This window comes from Phocoena phocoena, chromosome 14 (genome assembly GCF_963924675.1).
Source record: "Phocoena phocoena chromosome 14, mPhoPho1.1, whole genome shotgun sequence".
NCBI classification, from domain to species: Eukaryota; Metazoa; Chordata; class Mammalia; order Artiodactyla; family Phocoenidae; genus Phocoena; species Phocoena phocoena.
Genome location: NC_089232.1, coordinates 26429630 through 26456088, shown reverse-complemented (window position 1 = coordinate 26456088; position 26459 = coordinate 26429630). Strand labels below are relative to the sequence as shown.

General features: G+C 40.2%; 1 non-coding gene across 1 annotated transcript; it reads right to left on the bottom strand.

Annotated features, from left to right (window-relative positions):
• Window positions 1-21506: 21506 nt before the first annotated feature.
• On the bottom strand, window positions 21507-21609 carry LOC136134282 (U6 spliceosomal RNA). Its single transcript, XR_010656563.1, has one exon. It is a non-coding gene; the product is annotated as a U6 spliceosomal RNA (small nuclear RNA).
• Window positions 21610-26459: the final 4850 nt, after the last annotated feature.

The following is a 26459-nucleotide window of genomic DNA, read 5'->3' as shown; positions in this document are numbered from 1 at the left end:
TTTTATCTCATTAAGCAGGAAGAGAAGCAGGATGTCGGCCATCTTCTAATGGCGAAAACTTCTTGGCTCCCAACACCAGGTAGCCTAAACATTAGTAATATGAAAACTGACCCAAGAGATGGGATAGGCAAATGAAGATTCCATAGCAACATATGCCTCCAGGGGAGACAGGTCCCTCCTGTATCATCCACAGAGGTTCTTTCTGCACCCATGCTGCGCGCCTGCTGACCACAGCAGCTGCACTGAGCCGGGCCCCATCTTGGCCTTGTGGGTTTGGTGGTCGGGGCATGTGGCAGTACAGTGGGATGCTTTGGTAATGAATTAGCCAAGGGGGGCAGGCGACTTTTACTCTGAAACAGTGGCAGCTGCAGCCTCACTGAAAGTATGCAGCCACCTGTGGGACTGAGCAGCTTTTCTCTCTGTAAAACGAGGGCTAAATATTTGAACTGGGGAAAGCCCTGGGAGGAGTGGTAACCTGAAAGAGGCCAGAAGAAACTTCTTAAGATGATAAGGTGAGGGGGCTGGGGGTGGTTAGAGAGGTTTAATTTAATTCAAATAGCTGGGTTTGAAGTTATTTTATACCCTACCTGGGTAAAGAAGGAAGACACCCATCACTGCCTTTAATCCTCAAAATATTCACTGAGGTCTGTATTATTATCTACATTTTGTGGATGAAGAAATTGAAGCTGAAAAAGATGAAGGGGGCTCGGCCAAGGTCACGTGGCTGGCCGGTAGGTGGACACCAGTTTGGCCCGTAAGATGCGTTTTTACCACAAGCCATGGCATCTCAAGACTGAGACATGCTACATGCTAGCCTGAACGTGCTAGTTTAGGGGCTAAGTGCCCAATTTTACCAGCATGAATATCCATTCCTCTGGGCCATCTGATAGCCAGGAGGAGCACATAGCTTGGCAAGGAGATCCTATTATTGTGTTTTGTAACAGGTATTATTAGGGCAGAGCGGGATGACCTAAGATGTGGAATGGAATTGGTCCAATGTCTAGGAGCCATTCCTCTATCCTTAACCTTTCTCAAAATCATCAGGTCGAGTCTGGTTAGGCTATCAGAGTAGAGCGAAGGTTCACTTGCCTTATAGGCAGCAGTTGGCAGGGACCCCAGTTAACTGTGTTCAGAGACTATCTCAAAATTGTTTCGGGGGTTGCCAGTAGCAGTGAAATTATACTAGGGTAGAGTTTCTGAACTTGATATTGTGACAGTCCTGTAGTCAGTGACTCCTTAAGTGCCTGCCTCACCATGAACTCCCTTTTGAGAAAAGTGCACATAATTACATACTTTAGTGCTTGCCAACTCAGATGCCTACAAGGGTCAGGCATGTAAGTAAATCAGTGAAGCTGGTTGACAGTAGGGATATTGGAACTATGTTGAACTGAGAGCTTATGGGCCTCTAAAGGGGTCACGGGTCACTCACTACTCAGTATCTGTTGACTGTGGCTAGTGTTGTCTGATATTCCAAGTTTTCAAGGGCAGCTGGAAATCTGGAATTTTACATGAAAGCTTTCTATTTAAAAATGTTGGTTGCACATTAACGTAAAAACAACACTGTGTAAGCTTTCATGCTCCACCCACAGCACCACCGTGCCGCCTTCTGCTCTCCGGGGAGGAAATGTCATTGGGGTGATGGCAGGTCTCTTCAGCTTTTGCCCAGAAATGACCCGTGGGAAGCATGCTCTTCCACATGGAAGCCTAATACTAGAAGGTGACTGCTCGGCTCAGTCAGACCCTCGCTTTTGTGGAACTGGACCCGAAGATAGAGAGAGTTATGTCATAATAACAGGAGGAGAAGAAGCAGACCCTGAGACTTAATGCCAAGAAACCTTAATGGCAGCGCATTCAGACTGGAGGCCTGCTGCTGAGAGGCTGATCACGTGATGGAACGGCTAGTGCTTTTGCTGTGTGCAGTGCATTGCTAGAGCTAATGTTTTCTGAATGAACATCAGCTTTTACTTAATGTCCCGTTTTATCTTTACAATAAAACCCACTGCCCAGGGTAAACCTGAGTATGTCTGGGGATCTTGTAATTTCAGAGATGCTGGTCAATGCAGCAACCTGTGCCCAGATACATATATTTGTTTGTATTAGAACGCCCATTCTTCCTCATGATGATTGGCTCTGAAGACCATGTGATCCTGCCCCTCCTGCTGATTGGATAAGTGGGGACTACGTCAGCCAAGTTGAACCAATCAGAATTTACACCTTGTGAGTTCGAAGTCTTGTTAGTTCATTCGTGATGAATGCTTGAAGAGATAATATAAACGCAGGACTTGAGGTTCTTCTGATGGGATGGCCATTTCTAGTAAAATTCATGAACATAGTTTAAAGGGCCCAGCCAGAAGTGACTTCTGTTTCCTTTTCTAACCTCATCGCTCGCCCGTCTCCCTGACACTCCCTCTGCTCCAGGCGTCCTGGCCTCCTTTCAGGTCTACACAAAGCTGTGGTCATCCTGCCTCAGGGCCTTTGCACGTGCTATTCTTTTTCCTGGTGACCAGTTAGCTCCTAGGCAACCTTTCAGATCTCAGCCCAAAGGTCACTTCTTCAGAGAGATCTATTCTTAAGCTTCAGATTAGGTCAGATCGCCCCATTCTTCCTTTGACCCTCATTACACACTTCTGTGGCACTATACATTTTCTGTTTCTTCATAACATTAGCTCACTATTGCCCTTCATTATGGTTTTCCTTCCTGCCTCTTTTCCTTGTCACAGAAGTAGTTAAGAGCATTACTCTGGGGTCAGATTTTTGGGCTCAAATCCTGGTTCTACTGTTTACTAGGTAGGTGACTTAGCACATGTTTCTTAACCTCTCGTAATCTTAGTTTGGTCACCTATGAAATAAGGATACTAATGGTAACCAGAGAACTTCCTGTATTCTCATTTGGGGCAGCTGCTGAGTTTGAGTGATTTTTCCATCTTTTTGTGTGCCCTCATCTTCTACTTGCAAAAGACTAATGCTTTTTGGAATGTCATTTTAAACGTTTTTATTCCTAGAATTTCGTTCTGCTATTATGTAACAGGAAAGAGGTTCTGAGCTCATTGTCTCAGGAATATCATGGCACATCAGAAGGCGAGAGAAAGAGTTTTTCCTTGATATTTGTATTTCAAAAGCATTTGTATTTCTAAGCATTCAGAGGGAATCTGAAAGGATGTGTATGAACAGACTATCCCAGAGATTTGGGAAAATGCAAAGGAGGAAGGAGTCATAAACAGCCCTACTGAGCTTCCTGTAGTTCTATCTGGCATAAGTACGAAGAATGACCCTAAGTGTTTAGGAAGTTAGCCAGGAGAAAGCCTAGAGTCAAGAATGGAGACCATAGGGACTTCCCTGTTTGGTCCAGTGGGTAAGACTCTGTGCTCTCAATGCAGGGGGCCCGGGTTCTATCCCTGGCTGGGGAACTGGATCCCACATGCATGCTGCAACTAAGAGTCTACAATCCGCAACTAAAAGATCACGCATGCCGCAACGGAGATCCCACGTGCCACAACTAAGACCCGGTGCAGCCAAAATAAATTAAAAAATAAAGAATGGAGACCATTCTATTCCAAACATGATTGAATCAATGATTGAAGACAGGAAAGGGGACCTAAAAAGGGAGACAGCTCAGTTGATGCCTGTGAGGTTAAATAAACCAAATCAGATGCCCTCATCCCAACCATGCAGGATGCAGTAGCACTCCATAAAATCCCCTCAAATTAGAGGTAACCCCTTTCAAAGGAGAGGGACTCCTCAATTTCTTAAGATTAAACCTCTAGTAATCTGGGAAACTGCAATAGAAATAAAGTCAAGAAATTAAAACAAACATATTTCTCACACATTTCAGCTTGGAGACTACCTTTCTGACATATTTTCTAAGGAGAGTATATAATGAGTTTTTTGGGGCACCATTTGATAAGAATCTCATCATTTTCCCTGTAGTTCATGATAGTTGCTCCAAAGGTAACCAGACCTTGTACAGCCCCTTGGGACAGCCTTGTCAGCAATGGCAAGGGTGACAGGTGACTATACCTTATTAACATTAATGACAACTCTGGCAAGGAAGGCCACCTGGGACCACTTTCCTAGAAGAGTGACTGGGTTTGTGGCAGGCACTTAAGAATTTATGAACTCCTTAGAGATAGGGTATCCTTGGGCCATGAGGCTTTGAGGAGAGAGACAGGACATTCAAGTGGATTAGGATGCATAATACAGAGTCCCATTGGGATCTCTGATTAATTTCATAGAGGTTTTGCTTAGTGTTTTCAGACGAGCATTGTTAGAGATTTCACACTCTGTGTGAGGGTTGCGAGACTCTGAGGCAAGGTTGGGTGCTCATAAAGTGGAGGTTTCAAAACATAGGATTGGTGCAGAATGGAGAAATCTTAATTCGATTTTTGCTGCATTAATAGATTGAGGATGGTGAGATTTCTGGTCTTCTTGGTGAGGCCAGATGACAGTTGAAGAGGAACATGTATAAAGTAGAAAGCAATTAAGAGTGAACCATGTTATATGAAGGATGGCTGAAGGATCTGGGAATATTAACCCACAAGAAAGAGAGCTCCATGTGACACGATTGTCAGCTTCAAATATTCAAAACCCTGTCACTTGGAAGAGAGATTACACTTATTCAGTATGGCCCTAGGCCACACCTAGGTTCAGTAGGTAGGAGTTATAGAAAGGCAACTTTTAACACAGAGCAGACAACTCAAACAGAGATGTCTGAGGATTGGATAGACTGAGTTCATGGCCAAAAAAGGAAGTCAAGCGTAGGTTGGCAGCAGTATCATAGAAACAAAGTGGTGCAGTGTATTAGTTGGGACTTAGGGATGGAATTGAGTTCCAGTTTTGACACTTACCAAGTATAGGACACGTAGTAAGTTGCTTCATTTTTCTGCTTCAGTTTCATAATCTTTAAAATGAAGAAAAGGCATAATTGTTGGCAAGGCTTAAATTAAATAATTAACTTTAGTTCTTAGTTGTTTAGGAAGGAGGTGTGTGTGTGTGTGTGTGTGTGTGTGTGTGTATTATTTGTGTGTGTGTGTTTGGCATTTCTAGTTCCTCTTAACCTGAAATTCTATGATTCCAAAGTCTTTGTAGAGAAAAGTTGAAAGAATAAGCTATTCTGCATTCCTTGGGTACTGCTCAGTATTTTGAAATGAGCTTAAAAGCCTTTGGAAGTGCTCCAGTTTCTTATGAAATTGTTTTGATGTGGTTTTCTCCAATCACAAATTCAGTTTCGAACAGGTGGAAAATACTTAACTCTCATTCTAGTGCCATCTAAGACTGAAAACTATCCCTCCCTTCGCATGTGCAGAATGAGGTATGAGGATGTTTTACCGAGAAGTTGAAAAAGACAGAGACGGATGAGCAACCACAACTCAATCCCCTGGTTAATAGTACGATTTGATTATGTTTACATATCAGACTCGTGTTTGGGGACCTCTGAGCCTCTGTGCCCATTTATCAAATTGCAAACAGCACCACTTATGCGCAGCTGGTGATAAAGTACTACCACACAGTTGAATAGCTCTCCCCGTAGAAAATTATTATTTCCCAAGATAAAAGCTGGCTACCTGATGCCAAAGCTATTCATCAATTCAATGACCAAAAAAAAATCAGACAAACCACTCTTTTGGTATAGTGTAGGGTGAACAATTGGTTGATTGACTGGGTTTTGGCTGCAAATACAGCCAAAGCAAACCTAAAGCAACATTAGTTCATGGGAATTTTCATTATAATGTAATTTTTCTGCTGAAATTTCCAATTTGCTCTCAAGTTAACTGTGGGAGTCCAAGTTAGGTGTTCCCATGACCATTAAGGGTATTGTGTTTGTTTGCAAACAGGAATTGTGGTTTTCATTTCCAATTTGATGGTACTGTGCCATTTTCCATGATAATTTATCTGGACGGGGAGGTTTGGTTTGTAAAGGAAGAAACTCTATCCTGATATCAATACACCACAGAGGAGACATCTTAAAATCTCAGAGCAAGTGCCGTTTGAGTTTCGTTTTTCTAGCCCCAAGTAAGGTGGAGTAGGATAACTCTGGGCTATGAAGTAAGAAAGAACTCATTCATTTGCTCATTTACTTAGCATATGTTCATTGAGCTCCTTTTAATGTGCCAAGTGCTATGTGAGGCTCTGGGGATTCAGCAACAGACTGACAAGCTGCTTGCTCCCCTAGATGTTACAACTTCTAGAACAGTGGAGGTGGAGAGACCAGATAATGAACATACAAATACTCCTCAACTCTTGGCCTCTGTATTTGCTTTCTTTTCTTATTTTGTGCCCTAGGGTAAGTTATTAACTTATGCAATGGTGTCTCACACACAGCAGGGCTCAGCAAATGATAGCTTTCTCACCTCCTCTACTCCCTACCCTACCGGGCTCTAGAAAAAGAACAAACTGTCTCCTTTTCAGTTTGGTTGATGCCTTTCTTGAGGACAGAAAAGTGAATATCCTTGTCATCTTATGAACTGTGGATTCAGGATGAATTAGGTTATTGTCTAATGTTCCTGTGAGGGTCTGTCTGTCTTTTAAGTTCCAGAGCTAATCAACTTTTTTTTTGCCTAGCCAAAGAGAATACTTCCAGATGAACTACTTTCAACACAGAAATTATTTTTTTAAAAGCACCTACTGCAAATAGCTTGTCTTGACTGTAGACCCATTCTATCTTTTCCTGAATTTCCATCAGTTAAGGTGTTTAAGGAAAGATGTGAAAGGTAGTGGATTTTATAATAACTCTCCAGGAGGTAGAAGTTGCTTTGGGGGTATTGCTGGGATGACTGTGCAGTTACCTGGTTAGAAATTGGGACACAGAAGAACTAATGGTAAATCGATTGATAGGGAAATAAATATCATTATTAATAATTGTAATTTTAAGTGCAAACACAATTTATGATAGATAAAATATGTAGCCATAATGCTGTTTCTCAAATAAAATATGTTTGGCGTTTCACACAATTGAACTGAAACAAATATTTGTACTACATTGGCAGCCTACTGGGAAGTTGAGGGAATGAATAAGATGTGAACTGAATATTCCCTTTACCCCTCTCATTACCCTTCCCATGCTCCAGTACTTATAGTTTATCCTTCATCCTTAGTATAGATTTCATATGTGCTACCAAAATCTTTTCTCCTTGAAAACTGAGTACATCTATATTATATAGAGAAAAAATTATTTGAAATCTTAACGTAACTCCCACTCTCCCCAGAAGATGCTTGTGCTGCTCTGATTGATAAATCAATCCAGCTCTTTAGCTGTGTTAATTGGACATGGTGCCAAAGGGAAATCTGGAAAAGCCTGGAAGAGACAACAGGGATTTTCATTGGAAAGGCAGAGTTACTGGTAGGAGGGAAAATATCCAGAAAGGATAAAGGAATCCAGAAAAGATGGAGACAGGGAGCCTGTTGAGAGAAATCTTGAAAGCTTGGGGTGGGTTGGAAAAGATTTTGTGAGTAGCTGCCATATATAAAATACATAGAAAGAATGATGAAGGAAAGAAAGAGGATTTTAAGAAGTCTGGCTCTGCATTGAAAATGTAATTTACTCCTGGCCTCTTTTTAGGAGAATACAGTAAAGATGTCAATTACATTCCAATTATTGTGGCTGCTGGGTAGGGCTGTCTTTTTTTTTTTTCCTTATGCAATACTAAGGAGAGATGGGTCCTCAGAATGACTTTATAAAGTTTAACTTTGATAAAGCATTTAAGCCATTCTGGCATTTTTTGTGCCTTAAAATGCTTTGTTTCTCCAGGCATCCTTTAAAACATTTCTTCCAGCTATAAAATAAATAAGTAACGAGACATATTGTACAGCATAGAGCATATACTCAATAATATCGTAATATCCTTATATGGTGACAGATGGTAACTAGATTTACCATGGGGATCATTTTGCAATGTGTAAAAATATGAAATCACTATGTTGTACACCTGGAACTAATATCATATGTCAATTATAACTCAATAAAAAGGACATTTCTTCAGTGTTGAGGAGAAATAGCTAAAAATCCAAGGTCTTTGAAGTTAGACAAATCTGGGTTTGAATCCTAACTCCTCACTTGCTAGCTTGTCTCCTAGGACAAGTTATGTCGCCTCAGTAAGCTTCAATTTCCTCATCGTAACATGGGGTTAAGAGTACCTACTCTGTAGGACTGTTGTAATCACTGAAATAAAGGGACATCTAGAAGAAAACCTTGAAAGGATTGGGCTTCATCAGCCTGAGCCCCTTTAGGAAACAGGTGGTCCATTCAAAGTAGGAAAATTTGAGGAAAGTGTGGTAGTAGGACTATTTTAAAAATGTATATGTAAAATGTAGGAAAACCACAAAAGATAATGCAATACTCCATTTACAATAGCCAAGACATGGAAGCAACTCAGGTTTCCATCAACAGATGAATGGATAAAGATGTAGTATATATATGTATATATATATATATATATATATATATATATATATATATATATGTATATATATATATATACTACAGATGAATGGGTAAAGATATAGTGCGTGTGTGTATATATATATATATATATATATATATACACACACACACATACACACACATACACGCAATGGACTATTACTCAGCCTTAAAAAGAATGTAATAATGCCATTTTCAGCAACATGGATGGACATAGAGATTATTGTACTAAGAAAAACAAATATCATATGATATCACTTATATGTGGAATCTAAAAAATGATACAAATCAGATTATTTACAAAACCGAAACAGACACACAGACAGAAAACAAACTTATTGTTACCAAAGGGGAAAAGCAGGAGGTGGGATGGGGTGGGATGGGCGGGATAAATTAGGAGTTTGGGATGAACAGATACACACTACTGTATATAAAATAGACAAACCACAAGGACCTACTGTAGAGCACGGGGAACTATGTTCAATATCTTGTAATAACCTATAATGGAAAATAATTTGAAAAAGAATATATATATGTATATGTGTAACTGAATCACTTTGCTGTACACCTGAAACAAACACAACATTATAAATCAACTCTACTTCAATAAAAAAATAAGATAGTGCATTACTCTAGGGATACCATCTCCAGGCCTGAAAGTCTGGGTAAAAGCAGTGTTTCCTGGGACTTGGAGACAGAGAAGGTTGTGCCGAGGGAGCTGCCAGAGAGGTGCTGAGACCTCCGTGAGAGATATTGCCAGCCCTTGGCAACAACTGGGGGCCTGGGAAATGAACAGAGTAGCTTCCCTCCCTCCCTCTTGCTTTCTCTCCCTCCAATTCCTTCAGAATTCTCTAGTGGCCAAACCCAACTTGAAGCCATTTGGTAAGAGAGTCCATTAAGGTCACAGGCAGTGATCTGGGGAGCAGAGTAGAGAGAGATGGAGAGTGGATCTGGGGGCAAATGGAACATGCCCAGCATGCTCAGTAAGCGTATTTCCTTTCTTTTTCTCTTTCGGAGACTGTAAACAAGAAGGTATCTTTCCCTTGGAAGAATAAGCATACAGTAGAGCTGCCACTAGCCTCTGAAAGACTGTGCCTTATATGTGAGGTCTATAGATTATAACACATCACAGACATAGCCCTGGAGTTGGAAACAAACACATGTTAATCTTTATTTAAAGGACAATGGGAGAAGCACAGATGGTCTAGTGGTTGATTCTCCAAGAGAGTGAATGATGCAAAGAATCTGATATTCTGGTCAGACAAAAACAGGAGCTTTTGTTTCAATAGTGGCTTTTCAAGTTTGCCTCTTGGCATGAAGCTAACTCTGGCAGAGGGTATTGTATAAACAGGGCACATGCCTAAGCATGTAAGCCAGTCACTACTTGTTGGATACATTTTCACCCTCTAGCCCATGACCCACAGTTAGCTGACAAAGCTGATGGCAAGGCATCTTTTCAGAGAATGTGTTATGGACCACTTAGATCTTTTCAAAATTTGTAAATGAGTTGAAGGTCACCTTTGGAAAAGAGTGCTTTGTCATCACTGGTGGTGCAGCAGATCTTTGATTCACTCCACTTGTAAGCCTCCTGACCTTCGGGTAAATAACTCTTCTCCTGTCAACACATAAATAAATAAATAATCTTTCTCCTTTGCCTCTCATAGTGTGCTCAATGGTGGCCCCCCAAAAGATATATCCATGTCTTAATCCCCAGAACCTGGGCAGGTTACCTTATTTGGCAAAAGGGTCTTTGTAGATGTAATTAAGGTAAAAGATACTGAGATGAGGGCTTCTCTGGTGGTGCAGTGGTTGAGAGTCCGCCTGCCGATCAGGGGACACAGGTTCGTGCCCCGGTCTGGGATAATCCCACATGCTGCGGAGCGGCTGGGCCCGTGAGCCATGGCCGCTGAGCCTGCGCGTGTGCTCCGCAACAGGAGAGGCCACAACAGTGAGAGGCCCACATAACGCTAAAAAAAAAAAAAAAAAAAAAAAGATACTGAGATGAGAAGATCATTCTGGATTATCTGGGTGGGCCCTACATCCAATGCTGAGTATCCTTATAGGAGATATGCAGAGGGCAGGCACAATGAGAAGTCTATGTAAAGATGGAGGAAGAGATTTGTGTGATATGTGGCCACAAGCTGAGAATGCCAGCAATCACTGGAAGCTGGAAGAGACATGGAATGGATCCTCCCTTAGAGCCTTTGGAGGGAGTATGACCCTTTGTTGTGGACTTCTGGCCTCCAGCATTGTGACAGAATAAATTTCCATTTTTGCAAGCCAACAAGTTAGTGGTAGTTGTTACAGTAGCCCTGGAAACAAATACATTTCTTGTGAAACCATCTGTGCTGACACCTTGATTACTAAGCAGATTGAGTCTTAGCAGCCTGGAAAATTACAGAAATAGTGCAGAGAGAGAACATCTTAGAATATATATTTCTGACAATTATGAGAAGCCATCTCAAATCCAGGGAAGTTGTGCTATCTAAATTACACCTTAAGCACTTGCAATGAAACATCATTAAGTTGAAAGAGAGGCAGAAGAAAGAGCATTGGAGGAGGGAATCAAGTGTCCTGGATTCTATTACTGGCTTTATTATTCCCTGGCTATTTGACCTTTGAAAAGTCATTCAAATAGTCCAAGCCTAGATTTTCTTATCTCTAAAATACTTGTCCCACCTACTTTACAGTGTTGGCAAGAAGGTTAAATTATACAAGGTGCTCTGAAATAGTAAAGTGCTATCCATTAAACTGAAAAGTAGTATATGATACATTTACTTATTCATAATATAAATACGGTATGTACTTGCTCAGCTAAATTAGATCCTATAACTCAGTATTGCCATGATTGGGAAAAGGGATACACAGGAGTCAGGAAATCAGGGTCTTCGTCTTGGCTCTAAAGACTAAAGAGCCAAGTAGTCTTGGACAAAGTATTGAACCTTTTAGAGACACAGTTTTCATAATTGTTAAGTGAAGGAGTTTGACTGGATGATCTCTAACGTTGCTCCCATATCTCTCATTCTACAGAATTTTAAGAAAATTGTGATTAACAAGATGGTTCTCTCCCTTGGTGAATTTTTTTCTTCTCATGGATTAAATTTTCACTAAATTCTGTCAATCCTGAACTTGTCTGCTGAGCTTCAGGTTTATATAACCAAGGATCTGGATGTCACACATAATATCAGCTGAGAAACTCTGAATGTAAAGGAAAGGAAAAACAAAATTTACTTACACAAGAAAAAAAAGAAAGAAAGAAGAAAAAGGAAAATAGAACTTATTGGCTCACTTAATTGGAAAGTCTATGAATAGAGTTAGTTTTAGCTACAGCTAGATTTATGGCTTAAATAATGTCATCTAGATTTACCTTCTTTCCACCTCTCAGTTCTGTTTTGCACAGGGCGGGCTGGCTCCATTCTGCAACTTCACATGGTGTAATAGTGCTGTTGCATTATCTCTTAATTACAAGTATCAAGGAAAAATAAAGTATTTTCCCAGATGCATAACAAGAATCTCTTTGCATCTCATTGGCTCTGATTGGCTAAAATGTCCACCTCTGAACCAGTCACCATGTTAAGAAGAAATTCAGTGTGCTGACTGGCTTAGATCTGGGTCATGTGATTCATTGCTAAACCAGAGATATAGTCCCATTGTACCAGGGCCAATTGATTATAACATTCCAGTAATTTTCTGAGTTGGTTGTTAAACTGTTGGGAGCATTAAATTTGAAAAGGTGGGAGTATTCACACTACAAACTAGGGCTTTATTTGTTTACTTATTTTGGAGAGATCATTTACCAGCACATCACTGGGTACGGCCCTGTCCAAGCAGAGTGGGTGAGGATAGGATCACCTTGTAAAAATGAGGCTGTTAACAAAATAAGACAAAAATAAATGCTGCAGTGGCAAGAAAACAAAAACAAAACCAAAAACCTACCACTATTCATTCACTAAAACTGGAAGCTCAAACTCAAAATATCTAATGCTGAATTTTCTCTTTCTCCTCAATCTGCTTTGTCTCATGGATTTTCCATCTTGATTGGTAACCATTACTCCAATCAGACACTCAAGTCTGAAATATGACATTTAATTTTTGAATGCTTTTATTTCTTTCATAACACAATTTTGCCTCCTTAACATTATTTAAACCCATCTCATCCTCTATTGCTACAAGTCACTTAGACTTGTTTGATCTCTCTTTGGGATATTTCAGGATTCTTCTAATTTGTCTGCAGACCTTCAGTCTTACCTTTCTCAAATCTATCCAGCGTATCACCAGCAGGGTGATCTATCTAAAGTATGTCTGACCCAATTATTACTTCTTCCTATATTTCTTTCCATTACATAATAGATAAGGTCTGTGATGGCTTTCAACATGTTCACAAATTCTTCTCCCTTTAAGAGGTGGAGCTTAATTCTCTGGCTTTGAGTATGGGCTCAATGAATAGAATACAACAGAAGTGATGGTGTGTGGCTTCCATGACTAGGTCATAAAAGGAGTTGCAGGGCTTCCCTGGTGGCGCAGTGGTTGAGAGTCCGCCTGCCGATGCAGGGGACTCGGGTTCGTGCCCCGGTCTGGGAGGATCCCACGTGCCGCGGAGTGGCTGGGCCCGTGAGCCATGGCCGCTGAGCCTGCGCGTCCGGAGCCTGTGCTCCGTAAGTGGGAGAGGCCACAACAGTGAGAGGCCTGTGTACCGCAAAAAAAAAAAAAAAAAAAAAAAAAAAAAAAAAAAAAAAAGGAGTTGCAGTTTCTTCCTTGCCCTCTCTCTTGGATGACCCACTCTAGGGGAAGCCAGCTATCATTTTGTGAGAACACTCAAGGAGCACTGTGGCGGGGTCCATGTAGCAAAAATCTGAGGCCTCCTGCCAGCAACTATCTTGGAAGTGGAAGTGTTTAAACGACTGCAGTCCAGTCTGATGTGGTGACTGCAGCCTCATGAGAGATTCTGAACCAGAACCACCTAGGTCACTCCTGAATTCCTAACCCACTGGAACTGTGAGAAAGCAACTGATTCTTATTTTAAGCTGTTAACTTTTGAGCGTAGCAACAGGTCATTTGGTCTCAGCTTAACACTTTATTTTTCCTCCATCACTGAACTTACACTTTACAAGGTTTGTCTTCCTCATGATAGTCTGAGCTTCCTGAGGGCAGGTACTGTAATTCCGAGCTCACTGCTGTATCCCTGAGTAGTAGATTGTATTGATTTCACAAAGATGGCTGCAACAATATCTCCTATTTCAAGTATTCTTCTAGAACCTTGTCACTTCCCCATCCAGAGGTGGATTCCCTGTCTCCTCCCTTTGAAACTGGATGGAACTTTGTGACTGTCTCAAACAGTAGAGCTGAAGGGATGATATGTTATTTCCAAAGGTAGGTCATAGAAATGCCATGCACATTTGCTTCTCTCCTTTAGACACTTGCTGTTGGAATCCAACCACTGTGCTGTGGGGAAACTCAAACAATCTGTAGAAATGCCCACAGGGAGAGGAAGCATGGGCCCAGCTCACAGTGGGAGCCAAGCTCCCAGGCGACAGCCAGTGCTAACTAGCCATGTGAGTGAACCATCCTGGAAGTCAATCTTCCAGCCCCTAGTTGAATCTACCAAGCCAATGCCACGTGGATCAGAGATGAGTTGCCCCTGCTGAGCTCTGCTCAAATTGCAGCTTTGTGAGGAAGATAAATGCTTGTGATTGTTTTAAGCCACTAAGTTTTAGGATAGTCTGCTATGCAGCAGTATGTAACGGGAACATCCAGCACAGTATCTGTGACATCACAGGCATTTGACAAGCATTTGTAAACTGATTGAAGATCCTAGTTTCCTTATACAGCTACTTTCTGGGCACATTAGTACACGTGTCTTTCTTTAAACAAATCTTGAACTCATCTGACAAGATTTGTGTTCAAGCTGTTCCTTCTGCTATGAATTGCCTCCCTACTTTCCTTATACATTTACCTGCTCAAGTCTTATGCTTCTGAAAAAATGCTGTTGAAACTTCCTTTCCTCCCTTCCTTGCATCCTTTTAATAACTATGTCGTGAATGTCTACTATAAGCCCAGGATATCATATGTAGCAATATGGCAAAATCCCCATCTTCCTGGAGTTTTACATTTCAGTGGGGATCCAGTCAACAAATAAATATGTCATTAAAAATTATAGAGTGTGATTAGCACCTTAAAGGAATTAAACAGTGTGCAGTAATAGAAAAAAAAATGGGGTGGGTGGGAGGGGCAGGAGGAATGGGGTCCTATTTTAAATGAAGTGTCTTGGGAAGATCTCTTTAAGGAGGTGATATTTGAGATCTGAACAATAAGGAGGAACAAGTCTGGAAGAAAAGACCATGGCATCCTGGGCAGAGAAAACAGCAAGTGCAAAGCCATGAGATGAGATCAAAAATGTTTTCTGTTGGATAAAATAAAGGAGGCATTTATGGCTGCAGGATAATGAGTGGAGAGAAGACATTGACTAGATGAAGTGGGAAAAATAAGCAGACACCAGATCATGTATAGGTAGAGTCACGGAAAGGAATTTAGATTTAATTCTAATTACAAATGATATTTACTGGAGGACTTTAAAGTGGGGGAGTGCCACAGTAGGATTTGCATTTTAAGCTTACCCTTGCTGTTGTGCAGAGAATGGATTTTAGGTTGGCAGGAAGGGGTGCAGGGAGATCAGTAGGGAAACCAAACTGAACACGAGATGGTGGTACTTTGGGTTAAGGCGGTAGCAGTAGATAGATAGATAAAAATGATGTATCGGGATAAAATTCGTGGCTATAACTTATAGGACTTGTTGGAGACTCAAGGAAAAGGAAAGGAAAAGAGGCTTTCTGGCTTTGGTAAAGGGTTTGTACTTTATTGTAAAGCAGTAAGGAGCCATGGGTGGATTAGCAGGGCAGTGCATGCTCCACTTTCTTCAAGAAGCCTCTCTAGATGCCTCCTGATAGAATTAATCTCTCTCTCTTCTGGGTATTTATTCATAGTTTTGATTCTCACAGGGAATGTAGCATAAAGTATGGATTAAAAGCATAAGGAATTTTGGGGGTTGAATTGATATGAGTTGATCTGGGTTCCACCACTACTTTATGTGAGGTGTAAGACTTGGAGAAGCCCATTCATCTCTGTGGCCTCAACTTCTCCAAATGTGGGTAGCATCTATGTTACAGGCTTGTTGGGTTCATTAAATGAAACTCTGGAAGAGAAAGATATACTTCAGAAAGGATAGGGAGAAGACCTAGATTTACATTAACTTTAAATTCACTTAATAACTAACTCTATCTAACATTTGTGGAGCACCTACCCTGTGTCTGATACTAGGTGTTTTACTCTTCATAACAACCTTGTGATTTAGCTACTTTTGTCATCCTCCTTTACAAACAGGCACAAAGAGCTTAAAAATGTACCCAAGGTCCTGCTGTAACACTTAACTTGTATAGATTTGTCTTTCTATATCCCTATTTCTCCCCATTTCTCTCAGATGACAGGGAGTGTGTGTGTCTTGCTCACAACTTCCTTCCTCATCTCTGACACATGGCAGAAAGTAACTTCATGTATGCTGAGTGAGTGAACTTTCAGGCATTGACTCACATGTCAAAGTTGACAAGACAGAGGTCAGAGTTACGGGGTACTGGCTTTACTTGAGTGGGTCCACCCAGCTGAGCTGGGGAGAGTCCTGAGCCAGACTAGCTTTGATAGCTGGTCAGATCCATGATGAGGTCAGATCCTCACGTGGTCAGATCAGATCCCCTCCCGCTGCCTCGTCTGCAGTACAATGATAATGTGCCTAATTTACTTGTGCTGTTTGGTTTCAGAAGCGTAGCAATGGCACAATATGACCTTTATTAACAAGACTACTGAGGGAATGGCGTATTCCGACTACTCAGGCAGAGATGAAATCTCCTTTGTTTAAACCCTTTTGGAAAATCTCTATAAGATGTAGTGGCTGCTGTTTCGCCTTGGGAAGGACTGTGCAGTGAATATGATTTGTGTCTTGAAGTTGAAAAGCTGCTGATTCTCCTGTCTTACAGTGGTCTCCGTGCTTTATTCTAATTACGATTATTTCGCAGAGGAGAAGGTGGGAGGAGATTGGGCTAAACATATTCTTAGATGAGGCACTACCTTGAGATGCTCATTTTAAAATAACATTATGATATGGGCTTATGTTCCTTCAGAATTGACACTGCCCCTTAAAAAATAGAGTGATGGAAAAAGGGAAAATTAATGAAAGATTCTGTTCCAAGTCTTTAAGTCTTCCTGTAGATATCAGCTTAATTTCTCCCATAAGAAGACTGTAAAATGATGTTTACTTTTCAGAACTGGGCTTGCTCTGTGTGGGTTAGTATATGTAACATTTTCCCCCTGGTCTGTAGGGTACAAAAGAAGACAAAGGAGGTAGTCACAGATGAGGGAAGAGTCGAGAAGGGACTGTTTTATATACTTTAAAGGGAGTCTTGAGTGGATTTACCAGGAGAGCCAAGTGCCCTGCGATAGAAGGGGACAAGATGTGATTTTAAAAGGCACTGAGAAGGTCCTTCTGCCCAAAATAGACCCACCTGCTTGTGGATGTGTGGCATTCCTTTGACTGGGGACAATGCCAGAGAGGCCAGCTGTTCCCTCAGATACTCCTCCCACAGTCTGGCTGAGACCTGAAATTCCAGCCTTGAACTTAAGGCTAAATTTTCCTCCACAATTTACCCTAAAGCATGTGCTTCTCACTTCCTCCCCTTCCTTCTCACTCTAAAACAAAGATGTTACCAGCTATTTACACCGAAGTATGAATTATATAGATTTGTGCAAAGAACAGAAATTATGGAAGTGGGAGAATCCTTGGTTCCCTCCTCCCCACTTAACTCTGTGACTTTTGGTCAAGTCCTTAACTACTTATGCAGTAGTTTCTTTTTCTATAAAATAAGACTAAGCCAAACCAACTGGACTCTTGGGAGGGCAAAATAAGACAAATGTAGAGAACCAATTAGCAAAAAGCTAGAAACAACCCAAATGTCTATCGAAGGGAGGCTAGTTAAATAAACTTTGGAGCATCCACACAATGCCATATTATGTAGCTGTGAAAAGGAATCAGGAAGACATCTGCGTCGTAATATAGAGTGACAGCTGAGACATATTGTTAAGTAACAAAAACAAAATGCATCACGGTGTTTGCACAATACTATAGTTTAGATAAGAAAGGAGGAGACATAGTAAATACATACTTATTTATAATTTCAGTAGCTGGATAAACCAAAAATTAATTAAAAATGGGATGGAAGGAATTAGAGGATATGGAGGGGACATAGACTTCTCTATGAAATTTATTTTGTTTTTTTGACTTTGGAATCATGTAAATATTTTACATAATTAAAAACAAAGTTAAATCAAAGAGAAAAGCAACCAAAACACAACAAGCCCTAAAACTTTAAAATAAACTGGAAAAAAGTGAACTTAACTTTTTATCAATTCTGTGGCATAACCATCTCAAGAATTATTTCAACTGATTTTAAAAGACATATTTCGATTTTACATTCCTAGGGAGATATATCCTAAGGACAAAAAAAAGTATAAAGATCTCTTACATAAATGAACTTTTCTACGAAACAGATACAGACTCACAGACATAGAGAACAGACTTGTGGTTGCCAAGGGGGAGGGAAGGTGAGGGAGGGATGGATTGGGAGTTTGGGGTTAGTAGATGAAAACTATTATATAGAGAATGGATAAACAACAAGTTCCTACTGTATAGCACAGGGAACTATATTCAATATCTTGTGATAACCATAATGGAAAAGAATATGGAAGAATGTATATGTATATATAACTGATCACTTTGCTGTACAATAGAAATTAACACAACATTGTAAAGCAACTATACTTCAATAAAATAAATTTTAAAAAAGATCTTTTAGATTGAATTCTTTCAGCTAGTTGTTAGCGGTAATATTCACATTATTATTTTAAATACCATTATATAGAGAGCAAGATAAAAGCAACGAAGAAATTAAGTTAATACACTTAGGAGATAAGGTTTTCAGAGTAAAAAAAAGACAAAATAAAAGAATTGAAGTAAAAGTTCTGTAATCTTTGATTTGAATTAGAAATATCAGTATTTATGATTTATTTTTCTCTTTCTAAAAACTACAAATTTCCTAGTCCTGTCCACTGAAAAGGGCTAGAAGCATGACCATCTCAGTTTAAATGATCACTCTGGGTACCCAGAATGTAAAACCTAAGTACCACTTCCGTCTTAAAGGGAACAGGGCTCCTTGGAAAAATGCCTAATTTTACTTCTGGGGAAGAAAGTGTTTGAGATGAATTAGGGGTATATTATTATGCCCCAGAGCAAGATTATATGAGCCAACTTGAAGGATTTCCCACTGGCCAAATTTGGGAAGAATGTAAAAACAAATAATGATTACAACACTTTGAAACACATCAAGTATGTAAAATCAACAAGTTAGTTTGGAGGTTGTGTGGGCACCAGCTCACTATTCTGAAAATAGACAAATAGACGGTAAGAAAGAAGCACCTACCCCGCCTCTTTTGTTTCAGGTAATTCAACAATTGTTGAGAGAACATTCTTTATTGGATAATTCTAGCTAATAAATGCAGGAGGAATGATAGGTTTAAAAAAAATCTCCATTCTTGGGGGAGATCGTTCTGCAACATACAAATGTATCAGTTCAACAGGCAGCCACCTTAAACTTACAGAATGTTATATGTCAATTAAATCTCTATAAAGCTGGACATTTTTAAAAAAAACCCTCCATTCTGATGACTCCATCCCAGTCATCAATGTCTGCCAAAACCATTAAGCGAAGACCTATGAGAAACTTTACGATGGAAGTGGCCATGTGATGCTCAAAACAAAACAAATAGGAAGCAGTTTTATTACTACAACAGACAAGGTTGTAGCACAGAGATGGCTGTCTCTACTGTAAACACAGACGTGAGCTGCCCAATCATCGTGGGTGGTGGTAGGGAACCGTTGCAGGCTGTGGTCTCAGTTTGGCAGTGGGTAGGACCCACGTTTCTCCACCTCCCACTCTTCTGTTTCTTTCCGTCAGCGGAACCGGATGGAGAACCACCTATCGGAGGAGAGGGGCAGGTGCCTGCGCTGAATTCAGAGCCCTCAGCAGCTGGTGTTATCTCCTCTCACTTTGCCACGTCTTGCCCTGGAGGAGGAAAGAGTTTTGGTCTTGGACCCTGCATTTCTTTCTCCTTGTTTTTTACAGTCTTTCTTGAATTTGTTGCAATATTGCTTCTGTTTTATGTTTCGGTTTTTTGGCTGGGAGCCGTGTGGGATCTTAGCTCCGCGGACCAGGGATCCAACCCATAACCCCTGCTTCTAACATGCTGTCCTCGGGAGTATCAGGTGAGTTGATGGAATTCAAGTGTTTAGCACATCCGATGACTGGAGAGCTTTCCCAAGGCCAGAGACAACTTGTGGATCTCTTCATTCAGAGAGAATAGGAGCCAGGGGTTGTGTCCTTGCTTCTACATAGGCTTTATTTGCATACTCCTTTCTCTCTCAGAGGGACGATTGTGATTGGTGAATTAGAGCAGAACGCTGGCTAAGAGAACTCAGCCCAAATCAGTGAAACAGCAGTTATCGATTTTGATCTTTTGGATAAATCACTTTTTCTCTTTTTACACTGGCTGTTTTTCTTCTTCAAGCGGGCCTTATTTTATTTCGTTCCAGCTTTACTTTTGAAAATGTCTCCCTTCTCCTCTTGTAACATCGTCCTTGGTTCCACTCAAAGGGAGCAAACTTAAGTTTTGTTAAGTCTATACATGTTAAAATGTTACTTAGGTAACATTTCACCAAATGTATCCTTGAGTTACCTAAAATCATTACTTACCTAATCTTAAAGCAGATGCATGATCTACTGCAAGGCCATATTTGCTACAGTACTTTCTTTATATCTCCAGTATCACTTGAATAGTCAAAGGCCTGTGATACAGCAATGGAAGAACACTTTGACAGCATTCTGTTCTTCAGGGGATATTGTTCTATTGTTCTTTGGAATCCTCACATACTGAATACCCAGGGGCATTTTTTTTCCAAATGGGCTATCAGATGGGGAACAATGGAGAAAAATGAAAATTGAAGCCTATTGAAAGACTATTTCGTGTGACTCACCTTCCACGCTTTACTTTCCCAAGTGTGGACCCGGCTCTGCTTTAAAAAAAAAAAAAAATCAGTCCCAGCCTGGACTACGCAGTTATTTGCCAACTGCTGCCATCTAATGGTGATATGTAGTAGTGCAGGATGAAGTAAAGACCTGGGGTGATTTTCTGTGTCCTGGAATACGGGTAGACTCAGACTTACTGATTATATGATGTCATTTAAAGGGTGATAGGAAAGCTGCAAACTCCCTAAACACCATTTGTACCTACTGATTGGTGCCAGGTAGATCAACATTGGGCTTTGATTTTCTAGCTCTGCATTTTGAGCCCATTATCTTTGGGAAGAATAACCCTGTGTCAATGGGATGCTAACATATCCCCTAGGGGCTCATATCAGCTGAAGACAGTAAGTTTCCTTCATGGCAGGTGCTAGAGTAGGATCAATACCCACCAATTCCTGAGGAAACAACCTCAACAGTCCCACATGTCACCAATATATTTTTCCTCTCTCTATTTTGGACAAATAATGTCACCTGCTATATCAGTAAACAAAGGATGTCATGACCATGAAGACATCAGCCCCTGAAGCTGCCCTGACTGCACTACATGGGCACCTACTACGTGCTAAGGACTTTGTGTATACCATCTCTAATCCTCAAAACAATTTTTATTCCACTTTAGTATGAAGACTCCAAAAACTCCGATTAAATGCATTGACTACAAACACAGTGTGTTATGTTGCATAGCTGTTATTTATCTTAGTTATGTTTATTTTACTAAAGAAGCCTGTCAGTTTCCTGCATTTAATGTCATTAATTGGGGGAAGGGGATCCAATTGCTCCCCCCACCCAATTTACCCAATTTTTTTCTTTTATTGAAGTCTAGTTCATTTACAATGTTGTGTTAGCTTAAGGTGTACAGCAAAGTGATTCAGTTATACATATGTATATATATCTATTATTTTTCAGATTCTAAAAATATGGAACACTTCATGAACGTGCGTGTCATCTTTGCTCAGGGGCCATGCTAATCTTCTCTGTACTGTTCCAATTTCAGTATATGTGCTGCTGAAGCGAGCCTCTAACATATGTTCTTTCAATTATACCTATCCCTTCTAAAAGAAACTCAAATACTATTTCCTCTCAGCTTAATGCTGATGTCTGGGTAGATCAGATATTTTCTTCAGATGATACTCTATGTCTTTTGTGGGGATCTTGCCCACTTTCCATGGGGAAAAAAGTGAAAGCTTGGCTCCTTTTTGAGTCCAGAGTGGGATAAGTACCTTAGTTTAGACTAGTATAAGACATAAATTAACATATTACATATATTATCTTGCCATAACCAAAGATTTCCAGTTTTCTCCTGGCTGAAATTCTTTAAAGTCAAATCCTTTTAAAGTGAAATCCTTTGGTTCCCCTTTGAGATGTGACTTCTACTGCAGATGTCCTCGAGAAAGGGAATACATTGTCATAGCTGTAGTGTCAATTTTGTTTCAATCTAAAAACTAACAGCTCTTTATTTGACAAAAGGTTTGATTTTGGGTTGATCAATGGGGCAAAATGCTAGACATGGGGATGAACTAGATTTCCCATTATTTGGTCATATTAATCATGGACATTTTTTTTCCCTGGAAGCTATTCGTTTCCTTATTATGCAAAATTCTGCAACCCTTTCCTCCAAACCTTAACATCAAACATGTTGTCTGATATTGGTTTTTGTTCCCCTCTCAAATGCCAGGGACGGTCTGAGATATAGTGTTTGAACGTCAAAGTGTTGTTTTAGACATTATGATGGTGTGTAACACGAAGGTCAAATACATTCAATCTCATGTCAACTCTGTTTAGCTGCTAGTGGTTGCCCCAGTTGCAGGGTTGAGGAGGATTCTGAAGCTGTGTCTGGGCTCAGCAGGAAAGAGCGATAAGTGATACCTGTCACAGAGGCTGCAACCATGGAGGTGTGGCACAATTTTAACCCTGTTTCTGAGAATTGGAGGATAAAGTATTCGAAACCAGAAATGATCAGGAAAATCAGGGCCATAGAAGTGTTAAGTCTTTTCTTGGAAATCAGTTGTTCTGTGGTTGGTGAATAGAATTGTGGAGATGCAGAGAGATAGGGAAGCAAATGATTATTACGTGAAGGCTGGTGGGCTGATGACAAGACTTAGGAGCTCATTGCTTTCCCCATAGAGGGCTCTAGACTTTGTAGGTCTGGTAATGGTGGAAGTGGTAGTATTAGATAGAGATCGTGGTGATATGGAAGGTGAGTAGAGAAGGAGCTCTGATCATCTCTGTTCTTCAATTTCAGAAATTTCTCTGATACTGACTGAAGGACACCAAGGAAGGCCAACCATGGAACTAAAATATCAGACACAGTGAAGGTTTCCTGTTTTTTGTTTGTTTTTTGCCTCAAAGTCCATACTACGATAACTGATTGATATTTTGATTACTGATTAGTTTTGAGTATTGATAGTTTTGGCTCCAAATCATATTTTGTACAGAAAATTCTAAAGCTATCAAAACATCCTTTGCCCTATGTCATGTCTCTAAAAGTGTGAGCTAAGATTAGACTTTTGTCATAAGGGAGGAAGCTATTTATTTATTTATTTATTTATTTTAAGTAGGTGTTTCTAAGTTATGTAAGTGCAAAAACAGTAATAAAATTTTATTTGGTGTCACACGACATTTTTCTACACCCTTAACCTTCAACCACTTGAATTGCTTAAATAAATTTATTTGGCAAATAATAAGACCATAATGTTCCAATTATTGTTAGTGCTTTACAAATAAACCATATAAATGCCTGACATTTCCAACTTTGAAAAATGCCTGAGGATGGCTGAATATATGGTCTATAAGCTCACCTACCGTTTGAAAATCCAACCTGTCTCTTTAAGGCTTGTAATTTGTTTATTCTTTTTCAGTGTGTGACATAAATTTTATGATTAGCAAAATGAGGCAGTATGTGTTGGAGGCTAAAATGACTTGTCTCCTCAATGAAAGAAAAAAAAAATCCAACAAATCTTTGGGAAGAATAATAAACACTAAAGAGTAAAAATTGTACTCTTGTTCCAGATTTGCTGATAACATATAGGTAAAGACTTGGTTTGTCCATGACAGCAACATATCTGAACAAGGCATGAAAATTCCATTCTGGTAATTCATCTTATGATGTACATACCTGATTTCAACAGGCTAGATTGGAAATCAAAAAGTATAATTGAGCAACTAATCATCTTTTTGAGAAGATTAAAGAGTATCGCCTAAATCGGTGTCTTTTGAGATATTTAGATTGAGGCGCACTTACTGTGCATTTTACATCACAATACAGAGAGTGCTGAGGACTTAAATAGACGCGTGCGCGCACGTGCGCGCGTGAAACAAAGGTTTACTTGAAAATATCCTTACTATGTGTACCTATATGGTGTTTTACATTTTATCTATTTCATTTATTTATTTATTATTTATTTATTTATTTTTGCGGCACGCGGGTCTCTCACTGTTGTGGCCTCTCCCGATGTGGAGCACAGGCTCCAGACACGCAGGCTCAGCAGCCATGGCTCACGGGCCCAGCCGCTCCGCGGCATGTGGGATCTTCTCGGACCGGGGGCACGAACCCGTGTTCCCTGCATCGGCAGGCGGACTCTCAACCACTGCGCCACCAGGGAAGCCCTATTTCATTTTTTTAAAAGAAGCTGATTACCATTGACCAAATTAGTTTCACAACTCCCTAATGGGTTGCTGTTTCCCCTAATATGAAAAACAACTGGGTAGGTGATTTGAAATCTTATTTTTCACTGATCAATTGTTTTGGCATCATATTGGTGCAGTTTGGGTGTAATGATCAAATTTGAATCACAGAGATTAAATCAAGTAATTCTGAATGAGAAGTACATGGAAGGGAAGAAATGAGAAGTCTGGGTTCGGATTCTGGCTTCCAACCCTTGCCTTCTGTGCACAGCTAATTGAGGGCTAGTTTCCCGTTGTGACGAAGAACACAGATTCTGCAGTCAGACTGCCTGGGTCTGAATTCTGGCTCACACAGACTGCATGAATGAACATGGACGAACTACTTAACTTCTTTGGGCCTCAGTTTCCTCATCTGTAAAATGGAAATAATATTACCCCTTTTTGACATATTGTGACGATTTAACATAAGGTGAATAGAGTAAGCACTCGATAGTAGCTATTATTGTTGAACAATCCCATAAAAACGTAAGAATCAAGGTGTTTTCAAATCTGTGTCTATAATGTCACATGGATCAAAACTGACATAGGGGGCTTCCCTGGTGGTGCAGTGGTTGAGAGTCCGCCTGCCGATGCAGGGGACATGGGGTCGTGCCCCGGTCCTGGAAGATCCCACATGCTGCAGAGCGGCTGGGCGCGTGAGCCATGGTGGCTGAGCCTGCGCATCCAGAGCCTGTGCTCCGCAACGGGAGAGGCCACAACAGTGAGAGGCCCACACACTGCAAAAAAAAAAAAAAAACTGACATAGGTAATAGCTAATGTTTATTGGGTTTTTTTAAATTGAAAGATAGTTGATTTACAATGTGTCAACTTCAGGTATGCAACAAAGTTATTCATATATATATATATATATATATATATATATATATATATATATATATACTTTTTAAGATTCTTTTCCCTTATAGGTTATTACAAAATATTGAGTAGAGTTCCCTGTGTTACACAGTAGGTCCTCGTTGGTTATCTATTTTATATATAGTAATGTGTACATGCTAATCCCAAACTCCTAATTTATCCCTCCCCCCCCACTTTTGTATACAAGCCACGTGCCTGGCACTGTGCAAAGCATTTTATAGCATATAACCTTTGCAACATTTTATCCCCATTTGATCTTCCGAGAGTATGACAAAGAAAGCATTTTAATTCTCATTTTGTAGTTGAGGAAATGCAAGCTTGGAGAGATCAAGTAACAGAGTTGGTAAATGATAAGTTGGGGTTCTAGCTCAAGTGTGTCTGACTCCAGAGCCTGAGCACCTCTGTCTCTTAGTCCCCTTTGGGTCTGTTTTCCCCCTAAAGCCACATGACTCACTCCCTCACTTCATGTCTCTGCTCATTTTCATTCTATCCGTCCCAGATAAAACAGTAATGCCCTCTCTCACCCCCATGCTTCCTATCTGCCACATCCTGCTTTGGTTAGCACTGTAGCACCCAATCCCAATTGGCGCTTTATATTTACTTGTTTATTTCTGGATTGTTTATCTTCCACTGAAACAGAAGCTTCATTGGTCAGGAGCTGCTGTATCTCCCACCCACAGAGTGCTATTTGGGGCACATCATATACGTTCAATAAATATTCTTTGTTGAATGAATAAATGAATTAATTGAGGTAAATGAAACAGAAGTCACAGGAAACTTAATATTAAGAAAACTTTACTTACAAATGTCATTATTTTTAGATTTGTTCTGAACGTTTTCAGGTGTATCTGATCTTTGTAATGTTTGGAATGTTCTATGAGCCATTGTTTCCCCTCGGAAGAATTGGGAAACTTCAGTCCATACATTGGGCTTTTCCCGCTATTTAATTTCACTTGGTTCGTTGCAAATGTACCAAGAAAGTGAAGTTACTGTTTGCAGTTACTGTACAGTTGAGAGAGAGGAAGAAGGCGTCAGAAGCCATCAGCTGCACTATCCTTTTACGCCACAAGATGGCGCTCCTATCATACAGACATTACCTTGTATTTCCTGCTCCCCACCCCCCCAGCTTCTTTCGCTCACCCTGCCTGTTATTTCTTTCTTTGTAATTTGTTTGTGTTTTGTCTCTGCCTCTGCCTTTTCCTTGAAATTTTTGTTCTCCGTTTCTATTTCTCTTCTATCCTCTTTCTTTCCCTTCTATTTAGACCTTTATTTATTACCTGGTCAGTCTATTATATAAATCTCTTTATTGTTTAACATAAAAGGTG